We start from the raw sequence: 21224 nt of genomic DNA, 5'->3' as shown, positions 1-21224 counted from the left end.
TTACAACCACTTTTAGCCAGGCCTCTAGACCAAGAAAACACTGAAGGAAGCCCCCTCTTCAAAACAGCACCACTCGCTAAGACTTGGCCTCTAGACCAAGAAAACACTGAAGGAAGCCCCTTCTTCTTCAAAACAGCAAGACTCGCTAAGATTTCACCCAAAAGTTTATTTTCTGGGGATTAATAGGCTCTCTCACAATCTTCTTGAGCTTGTTCTTTTCTTTCCTCTCTTAATTACACCTCAACTATGAAAGCATTTATAAAGCATCACGGGAATTCAATTCAATCTACAAAGAATAAGGCAGAGATAATGGGGGCCGGTCAGTAAAAACGTAGCCAGGAAAAACTGGAATCCCATTTTCAACCAATATTTTAGCCCTTTGTTATCTGGGAGAAAAGATATTTTAAGTGGCCCAGAAGCAAAATAGCCTACTTGACCAGCTCTGAACTCGAGGGTGGCATTCTGTGAGGCATCTGTGTTAGACTTTCTTGCCTCGCACGTTTAAGGACCATCTCTGCAGTACCTCCTCTAGATCCAATGACAGAGGACGATGGCAGCCAATTTCAGATGCAGGGGTCTCACACCTCACTCCTCATGCCCGTCTACACCAGAAGCTGTCAGACTGATCCCCGTCTCAGATTTACATTCAAGTTTTTCACCCTCTTATTCACTATGGACCCTGTCTCTCCAGAAAATCTCAGAATCTTGATGCCAAACAACCATGGACATAGCTCAAAGTAGCCTCTCCCTCTCTCATTTTCTAGAACCTAGTAAAGCAAAGTGGCTCATGGATAGCACTGAAGCTGTCCCATAGACTTACTCCTGTGAGAAAACAGCTGGAAGGGAGCGTAGAGCCCTGCTCAAATAACTTCATGCCTACAAAAATAATTTCAAATTATTAAGACCACCTACTGGTACATGCAAGAAACAAATCATGAACATGTTTATAAGCTTTAAGTCATTTGATCTTCCTTATCAAATAACAGAGAGTCACATTAAAAAAAATAATAATTGCAATACTGGCCTCAGATGGTTTTCATCTTATGTGGGGCAGACTAGCTCAATTCATCACACAGTGAAAATTCTGTCCCATTACAAAATCCTCGACCTCAGAACCTACACAACCTTAAATACGTTTGGTTGCAACATACTTCAAAACCTCCTAGCATCTTTCCAATTCAGCGAGGCTTCTCATCACACTGCCATTGAAAGTTTCCCAAAATAGAGTCAAATCTAAATCTGCCCCGCATTGCTCATGCTGCCTGGACTCAAATAGAGAAGTCCGACTCTCACAAGCTGTGTGAGGACAACCCAGTGCCTCTCCCAGCCCCCATCCTCTTGTGTCTGAAACAAAGGGGATCATGGTGCCTCCTTCCAAGGATGGTGGTGGGATTCACACAAGCTAACACTACACAGCCAGAAGCACAGCTAGCACCCTGGGAAGGCAGCAAACCCTCCACCAACAGTCGTGATTGTCACTGCTGTGGCTGCTACTGCTAGAAGAGGACAGTGAATTAGTAGGATAATAAAAGGCCATCCTAGAGCCAGTTGGAAGCTTAGAATCACAGCCACTGGTAACGCGTGATACATCACAGTTTCATCTTGTGAAGAGCTATTTTGCCAGGCAGGTGTGACAATGACAATGTTGTGGTGCCTTGGAATTTGGAATACCCTTAGCTAACATGACTGTTCTCCTACAGATGGTCCCCACCTAAAGTGTAGGTTTGATTGACAAGTAAAGGAAAAAAAAATCCCACCTTACAACTTGAGAATTCACCACTAACTTGAATTCTCAAGACACTGGTATCCATCAAAGTCTATCCAAGATTTTACCAAGACAGGAGGACAGTGGGCCAAGAGAACCAGGAGACCCCCTTCTCTAGGTTTGCATCTGCTATTCATGTTCCGTCACAATGTCACGAAGAGCAGATGCCCTTGATGAAGCTTGCACACCACCCCAAAGACCAATTTGTATTTTCATCAAGATTATTTTAACAGACACTGGGGAATTAATCTTAGAGTTCAGTTTCTTGAACCTACCCCAAGTTATATCTGTGTCTGTCCCCTAGCCTAATGGTTCTCAACATGCCATCTCAAACCAGCAGTATCAACATCATCTGTGAGGCTTGCAATGCAAAATCTCAGCCCTCACCCCACGCCTTCTGAATCCCAAACTCTAGGCTGTCGCCCAGGAGATTTGAATGCTAGCTCAAGTTTGAGAACCACTGCCAACAGGCTATTAACATGTGGGCTGGGGCATCACTATGGACGGCTCTCTTCCTTCAACTATCTGGCATTTCTCAAATCCATAAAACCTGCCATAGGATGATGTCAGCTGTTCCTTTTATTTTTAATTCCTCATGAGGAGGCTGATGGTGATTCATGCAGCACCTTATGTGACTGCTTAAATAGTAAGAATCCTTCTTTCCCACCCCTAATGGAAGGTGACTGTTGCCTGTTATTTCTGATGTAATTACAGGAACAATTCAGTCACAAAAGCTTGTCCTTTATCAACCTCAGCAAAAGCTGTAATAGACAGTTGTAATTATAACACTCCATTCTTTCCCATAATGTGCTCACAATAATGTACCCTTTGAAACTGATCATACCACATGTCATAACAAGGCAACACAGAACCCAGGATCAAATTTAGCTTATTGTAAATAGAGATCAAAACTGCAAGTGTCTGGGCACACCTTTTCCAATTGATAGGAAACAAGGATGCATTAGCTATCCGGCTGTACCTCATTTATCTAAATGAAATATGGGGCGGGGGCTCGGGGAGGGGAAGATGTTGGTTTAATGCATTCTATGGTCCTAAGGTAACCTCACAATACTCAACGGTCTTCTCACCAGACACTACCCATCATCTAACTAATTATCAAAGCAGGAAGCATTAAGGAGCATTTCCTAAATAATAAATAACCCTTTTCCATACCTTTAATTTGTTGATGTGTGTATTAATTTGGAGAAGTTAATTTCATACTTGCTGTGAGGTCTCCTGATGAATTGTGAATACCAGCGAATTATTAATTTCCCTTTCCTTTTTGATTAATTTCACACTTAGGCTGGATAAGAAAGGTGAGATTAATGATGTCTGGAAGACAATGTTCAGTTCTTGTAAGATACTAAATCAACCTTATGTTCAAGTAAACAGAGAACGCAGATAAGGCAATGATAATGAAACCGTCTCTAACAGGCATCCAAGGTGCCATGCAAATAAAAGCCCAGAAAGGCAGAGGGTTTAAGCTGTTAACTCTGGTGAATGCTATTCCAGGTGGGGAGGAGAATAAGAGCTAGAGTTCTGAAGACTGCACTATGCACCCATCAACTTGTGCCCTTAGCAGTGACTGTAGAGATGCATTGATTTATCACACAACAATTCTCCATTTTCCAAGAATCCTTCTGTGCATTAATCAGCTTCTTCACATCCTCATCTTTTCTAGACTCTCTGCAACAACCTCAGGATTCCTAGCTCAATATGTACTGAACAGACAGGTCTCCCTCTTCAGAGCATAGACTCAAGCTTGACATGCAGTTTCAGTACACACATATATGCTAATCCTATTTCTGAGAGTATTGCCCACGTTAATTGAGAACCTGCTAGGTACCAAGACACTAGGCACTTTGTATGACTTATCTAACATAACAATTGCAGGTGAAGAAACTAAAGTTCAAAGAGCTGCCTAGTTTGCATAAGCAACCCCCATCTTCATACAGATCTATCAAACTCCCAAGCCTGGAGTCTTCCATACACTGCCTCCCTAAAGCAAGAGCCCATGGAACATTTATGGCTGCCTGGACATTATTCCAGAAGACCTGAAAGCTACAAACGTGCCATCTTCCTCCAAGAAACTTCCCTGCCTAATCCAGCTCCAATGGACCCAAGTCTTGTTTGCATCCCAGTATTTAAAGACAATGTCACAACTCCAACGCTATCTATTAGACAGTCTGATGTCCACTAGAGTACATGGCGTCTTAACCCTCCCCTCACAAACAAGCCTGCCCAACTGAAACCTATATCCAAGTCCTAATGCAGCAATCCATCATCTCTGGCCACTGTCTCCAGCAGTGCTGTCCAATATGGTAGCCACTTACTATATGTGGCTCAACTCAAGTCAATTACAGCCAAATAAAATTAAAAATTCAATTCCTCAGACATACTAGCCACATGTCAAGTGCCCAATATCCACATGTGGCTAGTGGCTATTCTACTGGATGCTACCGACACAGAACATCTCCATGATGGCAGGTAGGTACTGCTGGGTGGCACTGGTGCAGCACCTTTTAATCTAATATCCACCAAACCTGTGCAGGAGGACCGAGCCTCTTCCTTACAGAACTCACTAAGGGTGCCATCAGACCGCAGTCATACCTATGTGTCTTCAGATCACATCCTTTAAGGACTAACATTCCTTTGACAAATCATGTTATTCAGTAAACGTATAAATAAAGCAATGTGGATTGACCTCGGAGAACAGAAAGAAGACAGAAAGGAAAAGAAACAATCATCATGAGCCCTTCCATTTGCACATAACCACCCCGTGCAACTGTAGGTGAGGACAGACTCAGAAGCAACTGCAGACACAGGTGCCGTCACCCACACAGCAGTGTGCCTAAGGTGCAGCCTCACCAAAGCACTCTCCTTGAGAAGTTAATCTCTGCTGCTCCTCCTTGGCAAGAGACAGTCCCCAAGTTTGGGCTCCTGTTTCTAATTATTAATGAAATCAGTGCAAGAAAACCACTTCTCAAATCACTCTCAACCAACTGTTTCACTAAAAATCGGATCATCAGCAAAGGAGACAAGCTGTTGGTGACAATGACGGTGTGGCAGCAGGCTAGAAGAGACAGCCTCTGTCCCCTCAGTGACACCTGACCTGGAAGGAGTTACCTCAAAGACTTCTAGGAATGAAAAACTTGAGAAGCTCCCATCAGGGCAAAGATCCTAAAATATACTGTTGGTTACTATTAAATTGGAACAATCTGGGTATAACACCCAGAGAGGTAAACATCAAGGTCACTGATCTGACCTTTGATTGTTATAACCCACAAGAGCGAAGCATATAGTATTTTTTCCCTTTGTCAGTTCTTCATTGCTTTCCTCCTCCACCCTCCCTGCTGTCTGGGCATTATGCCCAAGACAAGCCAGTCTTCATGGTGGCCAACATGGGTTATAAAATGATGGACCCAAGGCTAAATGCCAACTCCTTCAGGTAATTCCCCTTGACAGTCCCAGACTCAAGATGGTACACAGGGTGGACCTGGGCATCTCTTACCACAGTGATAAAGAAATGAATGGGAACTCCATGGAGCTAGGACAAGAAATCAAGGTAAAGAACTTTCTAACAAAAATGCAAATCAGGGGCACCTGGGTGGCTCAGTGGGGTAAGGCCTCTGCCTTCAGCTCAGATCTTGATCCCAAGGTCCTGGGATTGAGCCCCAAGTCAGGCTCTCTGCTCAGCGAGGAGCCTGCTCCCCCCCCCATCACCTGCTGCTCTGCCTGCTTGTGTGCTTGCTCACACGTGTGCTCTCTCTCTCTCTTTGTCTCTGTCAAGTAAATAAAGAAATAAAATCTTTTAAAAAATGCAAGTCAATTCATCCTTGTGGAGGAAAGACGAGATGAACCAATACATTCCTCTCCTAGGGTCTAGGAAAGTCATCTAATGCTGGATAAATGTTCCGCTCTCCTGCCTGTCATCGGGGCGTTACTCACCTTCACTGAAGGACCACAGCCCACTGAATTACTAACCCTCATGAGATTTCCAACATTCACCCTGTCCTGCTCAGTGGCTCACAACAACAGCTTTGTAACCTGTGGACATTTCTCAGGCCTCATCCCCTCACCCATGCAATCCTTCCTGACAACCTGCCAGACCTGCCAGATGAACTTCGGAACCCCCCCCCCCCCAACACACACACAAACACCAGCCTTTCTACTTCAACAAGGCGGCTTAGGTCACCATCTCGAAGATCAAACCCTGGCCTCTTAGGCCCTCCAAAATCAGGAAGGACAGCTTTGCTCAATGAACTAGGCTCTCTTCTCCCTGCCCCTAAACATCCATGCACATACCCTTCCATAACACAAACATCTACTCTGGGAAACTTTCCCAGACCTGAAGGCTGGCTCCCTCCTGTGTGTGGTTAACACTTGGAACCAGAATGTCAACCCCTCAAGAGCAGGGGGTGTCAGAGTTTTCCATATCTCTGAGGAACCAGAAGCTTAGACCCAGAATCTTACACAAAACTGACGCTTCTTAAACATTTGATAATCCACTGAAAAGTGTTCCAGTCCAGGGGGGCTTGGGTGGCATGGCTGGTTAAACGTCTGACTCTTGGTTTCAGCTCAGGTTGTGATCTCAGGGTTGTGGGACCGAGTCTTGTGATGGGCTCTGCACTCAGCGTGGAGTCTGCTTAAGACGCTACTTCTCCCTCTGCCCTTTTCTACCTCTCTTCCATCCCCCTAAGATAAGTAATAAATCTTAAAAATAAAAAGGATTCCAATCCATGCTTGTAAGCCCATTACCCTGACTGGATTCTCAGACAACTAAGACCCCTTCAATATACAGTTTGCTCACCAGGAGCCCGTGGAGGCTCTATAATGCAAAAGGAGCCGAGGTCTGGATTCACGCTGCCTCGGCCTCTTGAATTCCAGTTCTACTGTGTACCAGGTACGGCCCTTTACACCTCCAGGCCTCCCTTTGGCTTTCTGTGAAACCCAAGTAGTATTAGAACCTACTCCCCGGGGCACTGAGTTCAAGAAACACAGGTAAAGCCCTCAGCTTAGTGCCCAGCCTCCACCAGATGGTCAATAAACGTTGCTTTACCGCTTTCTCCTATTTTAAGTCTCCTTAAGGGGACATGTAGCATAATCAAAACAACATGGTTATGAGGATAAAAGTCACCTGTGTTCAAATCCCAACTCTGTTCAATAGATCCCAGCTATTGGGACTTCGGGGAAATTAGTCCATCACTGCCCTTCAGGACCTTTACCTATAATAAAATGGGATAAATAACCTCAAAGGGTCAGTGTAAGGATTGCATGAGAGAATAGATCTCAAGTTCCCAGTACACAGTGAGCAACTCAATTAGTGGCATTTGCTAAATATGATGTCAATCCAAACACAACTGGAAAAAACATCCTCGTGCTCCTTGCTCACATCTGCCATGTCCTTCCTGTCCCATTCTTTAAGCTCATAATCCAGGCCCTGGCCTTTTAGCTGACACCCCCCACTTCCTGGGTCATCAGCCAGAGTCCTCACACAGAAAATGCATAAAAAAATCACATCGAGAGCTGCAAGGAGATTCATTTCTTCAAGGCAGAGATGTGCATCTTCATTTTTACAGCTTTGCTGATCTCTAAATATTCATAGCTACTCACATTTACACATAACACTAGCAAGGCCATTACTGAGAGGAAAACAAACTGGTACTATCAGTTACTGGATGGTGACTGGGTGGTGGACATTGGGGAGGATATTCGCTATGGTGAGTGCTGTGAAGTGTGTAAGTCTGACAATTCACAGACCTGTACCCCTGGGGCAAATAATACATTATATGTTAATAAAAATAATTAGTAAAAAAAAAAGTGAATCTGTGATTGAAATCAGTCTAACAAAAAAGAGGCCAGCGTGCAGAGAGGGAAAAAAAAAAAAAAACCCACAGATACGAAATGAATATTCAAACAAGTGGATAAAAATGTTACAACCCTACTAAAGGTAGACCCCAGCCAGAAGCAGACCCTCACTGCAAAGAAAAATAAACTGTACTCTTTCAGATCAATTTGAAAGTTTTTGCAAACTCAGAGGGGAAGTCAGAGCAAAGAGAGGCCTGGGGCTCCCACTCTTCCCCTTCCTTGGGCCCCGGGGATTCTTGGCTTCCGCTCCTCCAGGCTCCTGTCCTGGGGCCCATGGAGGCTTGGCTGGGGTGTGGGGAGCTCCCAGGAGCTCCAAGCTCCCGTCCTTGGCCCAGTTCTCAACTGCTAGAAGGCAGAGGAGGGCACAAGGCCAACACTCAGAAGTTATACGAGTTACCAGGTACGCAAGTTCCCACCAGAAATCTGTGTCTTCTGGGCCCTGGCCCTATTGCCCTGAGTTGGAAAATGACTTCACTTCCTTCCCATGGCATGCAGGCCTAGCCTGGCCCCCAGGCAGGGCCCAGCAGGCTCCTCACTGCACTGGGGCTGCTGGAGCCCACAGGTCCTTCTCTTACCCCCTCACCTAGAGCAAGGACAGGCTATTCCTCTGATGCAGGCCTGGCGGGGAGGCTCAGCAGAAACCTTAGTCTGACTAAGCTGAGGTGCTGCTTCACCGGGGCCTGCATCTCTCTGAAGAACTATGACCTACTGCAGCCTCACAGCCTGCTCTCTGCCCCGAGCTTCCTCATGGGCTCCAGCTGCCCCGCTCGCCCCGTGCCCATACCTACCGCAGGGCTCGCAGGTGTTCTTGCTCCGACCGGAAAGTCAGCTGGGCATTCCCCGCTGATCAGAGCCTGACACTCACCACCAGGCCGGGAGCAAGTCTGTGATGGCAGCAGGGCAGCAGCCGCTCTGTCCCAACACTTGCCGGGCCGCCCAGGCTCCCTCACTATGTCCAGGGCAGCCCCAGTCAGGAGCAAGGACCACGTGAGGAAGAGGGGAGGGAACCACGGAGTTGCAGCCACCACACCAAGTCACACAGCTGACAGGCGGCCCGGCTGTCTAACCACAGAGCCCTCTCCAGTCACCCCTGTAGGGGCCACTCCCGCCCATCTGCCCTCAGAGGTCCTTTCGCTTCAGGATTGAAGGAAGACCGACAAGCCTTCTTCAGGTGCTGGGTGCCAGGAGACAGGGAGGACCAGCTGCGTCTGCGCGACACCGTGGCTGACCCCCCACCCCCACCCCCAGGGAGAGCTGCTGCCCTCAACGGCATTTCTCCCCACGGCTCTCACAAACCAGGCGGCGCTTGGCCGAAGTGGAAACTGAGGCATACCAGGAGGCACCGCCACACCAGACAGGCACATGTGTTTACTGATTTGTTGGGTGCAAACGCATCCTTAATCCTGGCAAAACCCAGCAGTGCTGAGCTCAGGAATGTGCATTCTCACTCCCCAAATGACTCTGAGGCTGGTCAGCTACCGCCTAACCACGCTTCCCCAGGGGCCGATTTTCAAGGCAGAGTTGGGAGAAGGCTGTTCAATTCCACACTCTGGCCCCAGCAACTTTTAAAAATTTATGCCACTGGGGCACCTGGGTGGCTCAGTGGGTTAAAGCCTCTGCCTTGGAAGGCAGCTATGCTCACCACTATACCACCAACGCAAGCCTCTGCCTTGGGCTCAGGCCACAATCCCAGGGTCCTGGGATGGAGCCCCACATCGGGCTCTCTGCTCTGCGGGGAGTCTGCTTTCTCCTCTCTCTCTGCCTGCTTGTGATCTCTGTCAAATAAATAAATAAAATCTTTGGGAGGAAAAAAAAAAAAAAAGCTATGCCACTGTCCCCCAACAAAAACAAAACAAAAACCCAGAATCTTCTAGGGCAGAAAGAGTAAGAGGAGCTGCAAGTGGCGATGAACTTCCCAAGTGTGTGAGCCAGGATAAAGCACCAGGCACAGGGCATCCTTTCCTCTGAGCAACCTTGTCAGGATTCAGACGATTTAACATTCCCATCTCTGCAGTTTCATCTCGCAGGCTCCTTGCAAGCAGACAGAAAAGGAGTGTGGAGGGAGGGAGGGAAGGAGACAGAGAGAAAGACGAGAAAAAAGAAAAAAAGTGTGGAAAGAGGGAAGAAGGGAAGGAGAGAGAAGTTTTGAGGAAGCCTTTTATGTGACACCGACAGAAATAACGGGGACCCTTCCTCATAATCCCAGATTGTGAGTAGGATTTAGACCAGCACTGTCCAAAGGAAATATAATGGCAGCCACATACGTCAGGGTTTACGTTCTGAAGCCACACTACAAAGTAACAAGGAACAGGTGACATTAATTTTACTAATGCATTTCATTAGCCCAATATATACAAAATATAGTAAAACACATAATTGATATCAAACATCATTAATGAAACAGTTCACATACCTTTCTTCGTACTGTGTCTTTAAAATTCAGTGTGTATTTTACACTTCCAGCCTATCTCAATCCAGATGAGCTGCATTTCAAGTGCTCAATAGCCACACGTGGCTAGTGGCTACCATGCTAGACAGCCCAGACAGACAGAGGGACAGGAAAAGAGAAGGGGTAGGAATAAGGCCTTGAGTGAAGAACCAAGGGAATATGACATCACAATCTGTGCTTTTAATGGGTTAGATTCAACAGCACATACATTAGCATGATTTGCTAAGACCTAACTGGGTGTCGTCATTTTGGCACCCAAAATTATGAAGCCCACAGTGGACGGATCAGAGTCCACTACCATATGGCCACTCAGTAACATTATGTTCAGCTGTATATCACACACACACACCCCTATTAAACATTAAGCAGCAGCCTGAACACTGGACACCCACCCACCCAGCCACACAGAGCTCAAACAGCTGGAGAGCAAAGCTCCTCTCTCTGCCAATGGGCATAAACTCCACCCAAGGAAATAAACGAACAGGTACAACTTGCAGTGGGCAGAATGGTGCCCCACAAACAACTTTGTCCCAACCCCTAGAACCCATTAACCTGTTACCCTACAAGGTAAAAGGGCCTTCACTGATATGATTAAGTTAAGGATCATAAAATGGGAAGATTATCCTGGATTACCCAAATGTGCCCAATGTAACCACAAGGGTCCTTATCAAAGAGCGGCAGGAGGGTCAGAGTCAGAGAAGCAGATGAAATGATGGAGGCAGAAGTCAAAGTGATTTGATTACTGGATTTGAAGGTGGAGCTATGAGCCACAGAATAGAGGGCTACCTCTAGAAGCTGGAAAAAGAGCCTTCAGAAAACATGCATGACTTTATTTTAGCTCCATGAGATCTATTTTTGACTTCTGACATCCAAAATCATTAGTTAACAAATTTGTGTCATTTAAAGCCCACCCATTAGTCATTTGTTATAGTAGCAATAGGAAACCAATATCCCCTTTGTAAAACAGTCAGCCAGACAACACACATGAGTTAAAATGTCCCTTCAAGGTATCAGTAGTAATAACTATAATTGTATTAGCAGCCATGACACTGGTCACCATGTATTGAGATCTTACCAAGTCCCAAGCACTTGGCTACATGCTTCACAAATGCTTTTTAAAGTACACTTTTCCTTTTGGAGTAATTCTGGATCTGCTGAGAAGTTGACAAGACAGAACGGATTCCCTGTATACTGTTCATCCAGATTCCCTCAAGGGAACATTTTACGCGACCATGATGCATTTCTCAAAACCAAGAGTTCAACAACTGCACATTACCACTAAGTCAGCTAAGGACTGTATTTGCATTCCGCCAGCTTTCACTAGTATTTTACCTTCCCAAGAACCCTTCAGGGCAAGCAGCATTTTGCTGATTCCTCTGCTCTACCCCCACACTGTGAGCTGCCCTGCATATCATCACTCCCAGTTGACAGGACAGGAAAAACTGAGAAGTTGGTTACCCAAAGGCACACTAGCAGGAACGGCGACAGACCTGAATGTTTCTGACTCCAGAGGCCAGGCTCCGGCAACACCATCTCCCTATCTCTGACACAGAGGGGTCAGGAGCTGCAGAAGCCTACGAAAAGCCCCTGAAACTCCGCAAACACTTCATCGTGGCTGTGAAGTCGAGGAAGGTAGGAGATGGTACCTCTGCAAAGTGCCTCTCTATTCTAAGACCACTGCAGACTAAGAGCTTTCTTGTCGTTCTCAGTCAGTGAAGAGGAACCCACTAAAATGTCCTCCACGAGAATTTCTGGAGGAAAGTGGTGCAGTTAAATCTAGCTTCAGTCAAACCACTAGGGTCCTAGCTTTGAGGCCTTAACAGCATGATTACAACGAGCTCCTTTAAAACATTCTTCTCCTGGCGGACCCTAGATTCTCAAGCCTGTAGACCCCTAGATTTTACCACCTGAGCTACAAAGGAAGTAGGAAGAAAAGCTCTTCCCACTCTAAGGCTGTTAGCCTCACACAAAACTACATTCAGTGAGTGGGGCAGGAACTAGGACAAACTCACCTGGATCGCCCGTCAAAAGCCACATTTCACTTTTCTCCTAGCCTTTACTTCCTGTGTGGCATTCCATGATCTAGCCAGCCAATGGACATTGTTAGCGTTACTCTCTCAGTGCTTCTCCAAGAGTGGTCCCTACCTAGACAGGCAAGCAGCACCGGCATCCCCTGGGCACTTGTCTGAAGTGCAAACTGGAGGGCCCCACCCCAAGTCTACAGAACCGGGAACTCTGGGGGCGGGCCCACAATCGTGCTTTAACAAGCCCTCCCAGGTGTTTCTCATACACGCCACAGTTTGAGAACCACAAGCTCCAGCTCCCCAGCTCCATGGCTGACCTATCACCTAGAAATGTATTTGGAAAGGTCTCTGCAAATACACACCATGTCATACATCAACAGAGGGTCCAGGCAAGAAGCTCACAAGACCAGCTGGGGGCAGTACTCATTCATCACAAGTTAGGGAGCGCAGTATGGGCCTGTGCTATGTGCTGGGGGCCCTTCCTCGGCTTCACAGGGCAAAAGCAGAGGAGAGCCTGAAGAGCAAACAAACCTACACAAAAATGAATAGAGAATTACACACTGCGGCCAAGACTATGAAAGAAAAGAGTGGAGTGGTGGGGGAACACACGGAGAATGATGGGGACCAACTTTCACCTCAGTCACCCAGGGAGGTTTCCCTGGGGAAGGAACAATTAGGCTAGCATCGGAAGGAGGAGCAGGGGTTGGTCAAGCAAAGAGGGAAGGAAGCAAACATTTTTCATAGAGGACAAGCTTATGCAAAGGGCCTGGGGGCAAAGAGAGCTTGATGCTTTAGAGATGCTAACAAAAGCCAGTGTGGGTAGAAAACACAGGAGGAGGCAGGAATAACTGGGCCAGAGAAGTTGCCTGGCCTCAGATCATGCTGTACTTCATAGGCTTCATCAAGAGTATGAGTTGGACTTAAAGTGTATAGGGACGCCCCTGACGTTCAGGCAGAATATTGGCCATAAACGTAATTACTAACAGTTAGCATTGGGCTAAATACTCCGCATAAAAATGTCATCCTTGCAACCACTCATACGTAGGCTCTATTATCACCATCGTTTCCATTTTACGGATGAGGACAGAAGTTAATTAAGTTCCCCCATGTCACCCAGCTAGTAAAAAATTAGAACAGAGCTAAGCCCACTTCAGCCCTCAAGCTCTCCACCACCTCGACAGGCTGCCTCTCAGCAGGAGAGCGAAGCGGTAGACTGATGGCAATAATCGGGTTTGCTTTTCCAAAAGCTCTCTGGGGATGCTGCGTACGTAGATGGAAGCAGAGGCCACTGCATCATCCAGGCAAGAAACGGCGGTGGCCTGGGCCAGGGGGACGGCAGAAGAACTAGATCAGCAAGAGAAACGTCCCGGTGGCAGAAAAAGAATGGACTCTCGCCCAGGGGCTGTCCAACAAGTTCTCAAAGTCCTAAACAAACTCAGGACGTCCTAACCCACCCCTGCATCTCCTACCACAGAATTAGAATAAGGGCTAAAAAGAGGGCTCCCTGTCCCGTGGGGCTGACCTGAAACACAGGGCCATCATTGTGACAGAAATATCACACTTGGCCTCTTCAATCCGAGTTACTGTTATTTCTAAACTTTAGCATTTTGAGGGGAAAAAGTCTGTTCTTTGTTTAGAATGGATGTAGTTATCCACTGTGAATGGCCAAAATTGGTCAAGAGAGCCTCACACAGGACCCTCAGAATCAAAGGCAGACGTCACAAGAGGCTTGTCGCGAGCACTTGAGCAAGCAGCGCTTCGTTTAGCTGCCTGACAGCCTCGCAGCTCCTCAGGGAGGATACAACAGTCCATTTGTCAGTGTGGCTTTTATTTCCAGACAAGCCCCACCCATGCCTTGGAAAAATGGTATGGATCTTAGAGAGGACTGGTACCCTGCCATTTTCTTGAGTTAGATCAAGAGTCTGAAGGGTGTGTTGAGTGTTGCCTAACTTCAAATGCAAGGGTCATTCTACAGAGCCTGAGAATCAAAGCCACTGACTGAGGTCTGCGTCGACGGCAGGGACACCCCGACCAAAGTGTGGAGCTGCTGGCCAATTTATCTTTCATGACCTAAATGAGGGTCCTGCTTGGCTTCCCCTTTCCCAAGAGGAGGCTTATTTCTGTGCTCTGACTGGAATGTCTGGGTTCAGCATGGACAGCTCAAGTGTGGAGTCAGGTGGACCTCCACAGGAGAGGCTAGGGAAATATGGCGGCAGCACAAGCTCCAGTTCCTTAGGCAATCAGTCAAAGTCCCAGTTACTTCAGTTCTGAAAGGGCCACATGGATTTCAGAGCTTTGACGGGCTCTGTCTTAAAAGGCTACAGAAAAGGGGAAAACTGTGCCTCTAAAGCTCTCCCTTGCATACCTGTCAGTTCCCCCCACATTCCTCCATCCCATATTCTTCTTCCTTAACACTCACTTAATTACCTACCAGACATCTTCTAGGTTGAAACATTAACATGCGGTAAGTGAAAAAAGCTGTGTCTCTCTCTTATTTACAACAGTACTGAATTGACTGCCGCTTCTGTTCTAAAGGGCTCCTGTATGTTTTCCCTGTAGGATAACAAACCTTAAAAAGACAACTACGGCCCTGCCCCTGACGCACTTGCTCCCCAAGAAGCTTCTGATGATGCAGGAAAGAGAAAGGGGTAGGACCTGAAGGAGAACACCATCTCTCTAGGCTTCAACCCCCACTGCATTAAGCCCTGAGGACACTCGCTTCCCAAGGAGCCCTTCATACCAGTAATGCGCCCCTCAGCCACGCGGAGAGAAGCGCCGTAGCCAGCTATAAGCAAACAGTCCTCGAGTGGCCTGTAAGACGCCAAGTGAGTGGCTTAATCACCCAGCAGGGTCTAGTATGCAATACATAAAACTCCTCAGAGACAGCAAGCCTGTAAATGGAAAGCATTATCATTTGTAACAGGATTAATAATAACACAGGCTTGAAACAAACACACGCCACTGGATTACTTTTCCGACCTCTTCAGGGAGACCACTGAGTTCAACGGAGGGTTTTACTTCTCTGTTTTGAAACAAGACAGCATCTCCCACCATGTGACAGCAGGATTCCTCTCCAGGGAAATTGGTCCTTGCGCATCTGTCCTGTCCGTGACAGGCTATGTGAAGTTCAGGGGGGCAACACAAAATGAAACTAAAAAAGGCAGTCTGGAGAACATGCAGAGTAAGGTTACAATTCTGATTGGGGTGGGAGAGGGTAAAAGGTCAAAGATCTGATCAAGCATCAGCACCTTTAAAAAGGCCCAAGGGAGTCCATGCCCCCGACTGCAGTGTTTTCTGAGCTGTTTCTTGAATCACCTAGGGTGGTTGGCAGGCCTGGGACTCCATGGTTGGGACCGGGGTGAGGCTCTGGCCTGTCTGCCTTTTTAACAAGTTCTTTCAGTCCTTCTTACACAACTGATGCTCCAACCCCCTGCCCTATTTCATCAATGTACTGCTGATCTATAGCTGAAGTTCAAGAACAATTCCTACTTTTTTTTAGGACTTTATTTGACAGAGAGAGCACAAGCCGGGGGAGCGGCAGGAAGAGGAAGAGGGAGAAGCAGGCTCCCCACTGAGCAGGGAGTCCCACGTGGGGCTTGATCCCGGGATCACCACCTGAGCAAAAGGCAGACATTGACCATCTGAGCCATACACACGCCCCAAATGATTCATATTTTTAAAACTAAGAGTCTCATCACAACTGCCTGTATCTTGGAGATAAAACACAGTTCACCATATTCATTGGCCAAGTCTCTGGCCCCAAATCTTTCAACAGATAGTGCATTATTTAAAAAAATAAAAAGACACTGATTTTGCATTTACTTTGTTTCTTTTCCTTCACCGAAATCTCTGTGAAATGGCTATGATCTAAAAATGTCAACATCTGGGGGCACCTGGGTGGCTCGTCAATTAAGCGGCTGCCTTCAGCTCATGTCATGGTCCCGGGGTCCTGGGATTGAGCCCCACATCAGGCTCCCTGCTCAGTGGGGATTCTGCTTCTCCCTCTCCCTCTACCTGCTGCTCTGCCTACTTGTGTTCTCGCTCTGTCAAATAAATAAATAAGTAAAATCTTTAAAAATAAATAAATAAAAATATCAACATCTGGATACAGAAAGCCGAGCTTTCCCCGTGGAAGGGAGGTTCCTGCAAGGTTCACCTCTTCATGCTCTATCAGCCTGATACTTACGCAAAATGCAGACACACTCCGACCTTGACTCCTTCCAAACCCAGGTCAGAAAAGGCACTGAAGCAACCAGAATCAAAGGACACAGAACACAGATGGATGGGGTATAGATTTGGCAAAAGCCCAATTCACAGCAGCCTCAGATCCAGACTTGTGATACTTCGTCAGGGAGCCTTACAGAAAAACGACAACGGGGCTGAAACAGAAGGCATCTGTCCTAGAATTCTGAACTGCTACCTCATTACCAGACTGCACTGCCTATAGCATGCTGTCTCCGTATTTTTGTAACTCCTGTAATTATCTTGTGAGAAGCATGATTGAGTCGTATTGTGTTTCTCTGTGTTAAAAAAAAAAGTTCCATTCTCACATGTAAACATTTAAGATTCCCCATGGTGTTTCTAATATTAATAGGCATTTTCTCACTTTTTAAATCTATTGGCAGGCTCAAAATACGGGAGCAGCCCAGATGTAAGGCTCCTTCAGCACCAGTGTGACTTCCTAGCTACCAGAGAGCAGTCCTGGCAATCTCCAGGCATGGGTCTCAGGAGGAACGAGAGGGAATTTCCAAATTAACATGCCCCTGACTGGACCTCCATGTCTTTAGTATACTGTCTGTCCCATGGCAACCACGCACTGGGGGGCAATTTATGCAGACAGTTTCTCGGCATGGACACCAAGAGAGCAACAGCGCAGAAAAATACGATAGATGCCCAAGGATTTGCTTTGGTGAAGTTCTTCCTCCTTCCTCTCTCTGCCTCAATGGCCTTGTTGGTGCTCTTCTTTTAAATTTTATTTTATTTTATTTACTTATTTGACAGACAGCAGAAGTAGGCAGAGAGGCAGAGAGAGAGGGAGAAGCAGGCTCCCCGCTGAGCAGAAACCGCCCCCCCCAACTTGGGGCTCGATCCCAGGACCCTGGAATCAGGGCCCGAGCCAAGGCAGAGGCCTTAATCCACTGAGCCACCCAGGCGCCCCTATTGGTGCTCTTTTAAGAAAGGAGTCAACAAGCTGCCATCCCAAATCCTGGGAGGCACGGGGAAGGAAAGCTTCCTGGGAACCATCTGAGTGCTCACTTCTCTAGAAGGCACTCTACACAGTCCGGACACCTAACAGCCCCCGTGCTGGTTATCTGGTCATCGTCTCTCCACTCCCACCTACCCTCAGCCCTATTCTGTGCCTTGAGCGCTGATGGCTGTAGATTACATCAGCGGGCTCCACTGCCTGCTGGCTCTCCCACTGGTTCAGCTACCAGAGGCCCAGTAGGGAACTGGAGAAAGCAGAAGAGAGGTCGGGGTATTTCTTCCCAGCCCTCTCTCTCCTAGGATGCCACATCTTTGGGTACCATTCTTCTTAATTACAGCTCTTGCCGGGCAGCCCCTTTCTAACTCTAGATCTCACTGTGCTCCCATAACACTGCTTCCTCCTCTGGCCTCTCTCCCTAGTGACGATACTGGTTTCCCACTGCTGTCGGTCCCTGGGTGCCTCACAGTGCCTGGCCAACACCTCTGTGACTGCCCCTTTCGTTCGTCTTCATCCAAACCATCTAGGGTGAATTCTGTTTCCTGCCAAGAGCTCTGATACCGGCTCTCAATTTAAACATAACTGCCTTTGCAAGTGAGATGACGTGCAAAGATGTGGGTCGATAAGCATACAGGGAACCTTTCTAAGAGTCTGTTAACCTGGTACATATACTAGGTCAAGAAGAGCTGATAAGGCTAATTCATCATCAGTGTGACCTTGAACCCAACTGCAAACCCAGCCAGAGGACAGCAATCCAGGAGTACAGGTGCAGGGCCTTTGGACCATCTGAAGCAGGTACACAGGAATGTTTTTTCTTTTTTTCACTTACCCTTTTTCCTGCTGCCTGCATGCTAATAGGAATAAGAACTCTGAGGTGCCCAAAGAACATTTCAAGCTCCTTTGGAGAATACAATCTGTAAGGAGGATAACAGTAATTGCCACCTGTCATCAACCTTGGACATATTTCACAAGAGCCCTGTGAGGAGGCAGTCTTTGTCTCCAACTGACAGATGAGCACACAGATTCAAAGAAGTTGACATGGACAAGCAATGTGCCCCGAGTCCCGCACCCCAGATGGGCTTGACCCCAATGTTGTTCTTTCCTTTCTGCTGCACTAGCTTTTAAAAGAAGGAAATGAGGATTCACAGTCTCCAAACTGCTCCTGAGCTGGGTCTACAGGGACCAGGCTCCCTAGTTTTAGGCAAATAAAAGAAAAAAACAAAGAAAAAGAATTTTATTTTATTGTTTAAAGATTTTATCTATTTATTAGAGAGAGAGCGAGCAAGCATGGGGGTGGGGGGGCAGAGGGAGAAGGAGAAGCAGATTCCCCACTGAGCAGGGAACCCAATTTGGGGCTCGAACCCAGGACTCAGGGATCATAACCTGAGCCCTAGGCAGATACTTAACTGACCGAGATACACAGGAGCCCCTGAAAGAGAATCTTAATCTCAAAGGCCTACCTAGCTCAGAAACTGTAATGAAAGCCCTCTATGATAGAAGTGAAAAAAAATGTATAAAGTATGTCTGTAGGGTAAAACACGCACATACAATCCGCTGTGGATATGCGGGTCTATAATGACTGTTCCTGCACAAAAATTGTTAGCAACAGTTATCTCTAGAAAGTTGAGAGAGCTCTGCTCTTCTGTACTGTTTGAATTTTCTACCATGAGCATGAAACTTAATTTCTCATTTAAAAAAATGAGAAAGGAAGGCAAGAGGGAAGTAGAATGGGTTATCTGAACATACAGACCAATGGTTCTCAAGCTCAGCTGCACACTGGTTCACCTGTAATTACTAAGGTCCCACCCCCAGAAGTTCAAATTTAATTGGTCTGGGCTATGGCCTGGGCACAGGGAATCTGCAGGCTATTCTAACAGGCAGGCAGGGCTGAGAGCCACGCCCTCAGTGCTAGTCTGTTAGGATAAAATTTAAAGCCCAGGAGGAAGATCTTCGCTTTTTCTATGCCATGGACCACACTGGCAAACGTGTGCAGCCCCTGGACATCTCCTTCAAATAATTTTCAAATGCATACAATAAAACTCAAAGAATTCCAAAGTAAACAAAGTATACTTAGATTTATAGGGTACCTGGGTGACTCAGTGGGTTAAGCCTCTGCCTTCGGCTCAGGTACTGATCTCAGGGTCCTGGGATCAAGCCCAGCATAGGGCTCTCTGCTCAGCAGGGAGCCTGCTTCCCCTTCTCTCCCTGTCTGCCTCTCTGCCTACTTATGATCTGTCAAATAAATAAATAAAATCTTTAAAAAAATTATACTTAGATTTATGTATCACAATATTTTTTTAACAATTTATTTATTTGGTGGGGGGAGGGGTGGAGGGAGAGAATCTTTCATGCAGACTCCCTGCCACCACCTCCTTAAGAGAGCCTGGAGCCTGACTGTGGGGCTCCATCCCACAACCCTAGCCAAAACCAGAGTCAGGTGCTCAACAGACAGTCACCCAGGCGCCCCCACAGGATTTTTTAGTTGTGATACAAGAATGGGTGCTCTTTATCAAGACACCAAGTGACAAGATCTAAAAGTAGCTCTTTGATCTACCATCATTTTTAAGTAGTGATGAGTGTAAATACTATTGGGGGATATGTGCAACCACGTGGACTTACTGGAGACAAAGTCGGGCTACTTCTAATACTACTTTGGTCTGTTGCCTATGTGCACCATGGAAGGAAATGCTGAATCCCAGTTAGCCTCCTTGTGCATAAAGATGGAATGCTTTTCCCACTCAAGCTCAGAGATTTCTGGAAAAAGAGGGAGGAGGGGACATGTTATTAGCACACAGAGTTCCAGGAGCCATTCGTCTCACCAGCAGCTCTATTACCAGGTGAAAAATCTCAAACAGGAGAGAAGGAGAAAAAAAACAAATGGTAATTTCTGGTAGAGGCTCTTCCTTTTGGGGGTGGGGAGTAACTCTGTCAGGCTCCTTCAGCCATGAAAATTGTACACTTCCTAAAAGCTAACTACACTATATATTTTAATTATAGCAATTTTTTTCAAGTACCACTTCCTGTGAAAGGATCTCTGTTTCTTCCACTAAAAAGATTCAACTGTTTTTTCTTCCTCAAGACATCCATCACATGAATGCCAATATCTTGGGATTTAAAAAGGAGGTTTCTTCAAACTTTCTAAGTGTTTAATCAATTGTTTCCTTTTCATACAGTGCGACACGGCCTGCATAGAACCAGAATGCTTTTTTTCTTTAACCTGAATTTAAAATACTATTTAAAATACCACGTACTGAGTGACCATTATACTTCAGGTACAGTGCTAAGCTCTCTTCAGGTACAGAGTTAGTTCTCATGCTGACAACCATGCTGTACTCCTACCTCATCTCACTAATATAGAAATGTGATTAGGCGCCTGGGTGGTTCAGTGGGTTAAAGCCTCTGCCTTTGGCTCAGGTCATGATCCCAGGGTTCTGGGATTGAGCCTGCATCAGGCTCTCTGCTCAGCAGGGAGCCTGCCTCCCTTCCTCTCTCTCTGCCTGCTGTGCTCTCTGTCAAATAAATAAATAAATAAATAAAATCTTTAAAAAAAAAAAAAAAGAAAGAAAGAAAGAAAAGAAAGAAAAAAAAAAGAAAGAAAGAAATGTGATTAGGAATTCCAAAACAGAGCCTGATGTTATCACTCTCTGGGGGGGGCTGGGGAACAGGGGGTAAACAAAGCCCCAAAGACATTAACATCTGTGTTGAAATTCCAGTTATACATGAAAAGGTAGTTATTTTTAACTAAACAATAAACTATTTTCCTGGTGTGGGGTGGGACCGTCACACCCACTTATCCTAGCAAGGGTAGTTCACAGGCCTATTTTTCTTCACATGTTTCTAAGGACTCCAGAATGATTTTTAGATTGTTTCCACTCTTCTTCCATTCATGAAGTATTAACAATACTCTGAATAAAT

The 21224-nt window shown here is 46.4% G+C and overlaps 1 protein-coding gene across 4 annotated transcripts in view; it reads right to left on the bottom strand.

Annotated features, from left to right (window-relative positions):
* MGAT5 (alpha-1,6-mannosylglycoprotein 6-beta-N-acetylglucosaminyltransferase) overlaps positions 1-21224 on the bottom strand; it is a 337363-nt gene that overhangs the window by 293534 nt on the left and 22605 nt on the right. The window contains exon 1 of one of the 4 annotated variants that reach the window (XM_082689325.1): positions 11-5871. The exons of the other annotated variants lie outside the window; for them this stretch is intronic. The gene's annotated coding sequence lies outside the window, so the exon portion shown is untranslated. Of the gene's footprint in view, positions 1-10; positions 5872-21224 lie in introns of those variants that run through there. 4 annotated transcript variants of the gene reach the window in all.

Source organism: Mustela nivalis (assembly GCF_964662115.1).
Source record: "Mustela nivalis genome assembly, chromosome: 11".
NCBI lineage: Eukaryota > Metazoa > Chordata > Mammalia > Carnivora > Mustelidae > Mustela > Mustela nivalis.
Note: the sequence above shows the minus strand (reverse complement) of the source record. Positions and strands in the feature narration are given on the sequence as shown.